The sequence below is a fragment of the Penaeus monodon genome, chromosome 24 (genome assembly GCF_015228065.2).
Source record: "Penaeus monodon isolate SGIC_2016 chromosome 24, NSTDA_Pmon_1, whole genome shotgun sequence".
NCBI classification, from domain to species: domain Eukaryota; kingdom Metazoa; phylum Arthropoda; class Malacostraca; order Decapoda; family Penaeidae; genus Penaeus; species Penaeus monodon.
Window position 1 is genome coordinate 38,728,422 of NC_051409.1, and position 1,462 is coordinate 38,729,883.

Here is a 1,462-nt window from a genome sequence, read left to right on the forward strand (position 1 = left end):
GCATGTTCCCTATCCTTTGGTGAAACTTTTACAAAGCATGGATTTTACACTCTGTTGTATAGTGTTTGTTTGTTGTCATCTTTAAGTGCCAAAGGTAAATATTTATTATATTTTTAAGGTTGATATATATATTTTTTTTTCTTCTGAATATTCCCTTTAGCATTGTGACTACATATGGTATGTAGCTTAATTTATCATGAGGTCAAACATACAGTATTGAAACCTCATACCCACATTAGGGGTACTTTCTCTAATTGACATATATCTTTTGGCATCAGTTTTGTGTTAAAGTCCTCTTCTTTTTTGTTTAGCAATTAGAAAAAAAACATAATTTGGATAATTTTCCTTGATGATCACAATATTAAGATGTACAGTAGCATTTATTTTACCTTATATCATCAAATTTCATGGCAAACGGTATTTTGTAAATAATACAGTTTTATTTTGAAACTGATCTAGAGAAACTTAATATTGACACTGAAGTGAACACTACATACTTACTAATTGCTTACATGAATGCCAATGAATACAGTGTACAGTATTAATTTTATCTGCTATAGTGATGTGGGTGCAGTGATATTTAAGCAGAGTATCTCTGGAAAACTCTATGTTGTAGAAGAGTTTTGCTTTGTCATTGCTATAGACTAATCTACTCAATTGTAAATTGACTAGCCTTTCAACTGTACTTCTGCTGGTATGTAACTACAGTATGTTAAATCAGTCCTGTTTAGCATTGGTCTGGTGTGATGTGTGTCAGAGGGGTGCTACTGTATGTGCGGCATTTGGTAATGGGTGTTTTCTATTCTTTTCATTATTCTTTGGTTTCTAGTAATACTATAAAAGAAAAAAGATTGTAATGAACTGCGTTTTTTTTATTACTTGTATATCTTTCTAGTTCTGCATTCATTATTTTTGTTGAGTAATGAGCACAGTTGATTTTATGATATCTGTGGCAGATATAATTAATTCAGGTTTATGTGTATCTGCATCAGTTTTCACATTATATTTTTAATTTCACAAGTTACATTGAAGTCTGCATCTAAGAGATCACTTTTGATGTGTAATTTCCTAACTGATTACTTCCTTTACTAAATACTTACTCATCTGTAATGGGTAAAGTACTAGATGTAATTGTCAAAGGGTCTCCACTTGCTACAGAGAACCTGGTTATATACAGTTCCAGGGTTTATATATATCTTGTCTTCTAGAATATTGCTTGTCTGGGTATCTTCAAATATAATACCTGTTTGATGACATGTATCAGCAACAATGGAAAACAATTATGATACACTAGTAATTCTGTCTGGTTCATTGAATAGCTGCATATGCTATGGGGCATAGTTTATAACTGTGTACTTTGTTAAAAGGATATAGCACAAATGTCTTATTAAACACAATATGTACATTTTACTAGTATGCAAACAATTCCCATTGTTTCCTAATCAAAAGTAATTTTTATGTT

The 1,462-nt window shown here is 30.9% G+C and overlaps 1 protein-coding gene across 1 annotated transcript in view; it reads left to right on the forward strand.

The window, feature by feature from the left end:
* The window catches only part of LOC119588790 (ras association domain-containing protein 5-like), a gene marked incomplete at its 3' end in the record, with an annotated part of 5,144 nt that overhangs the window by 3,407 nt on the left and 275 nt on the right, over window positions 1-1,462 (forward strand).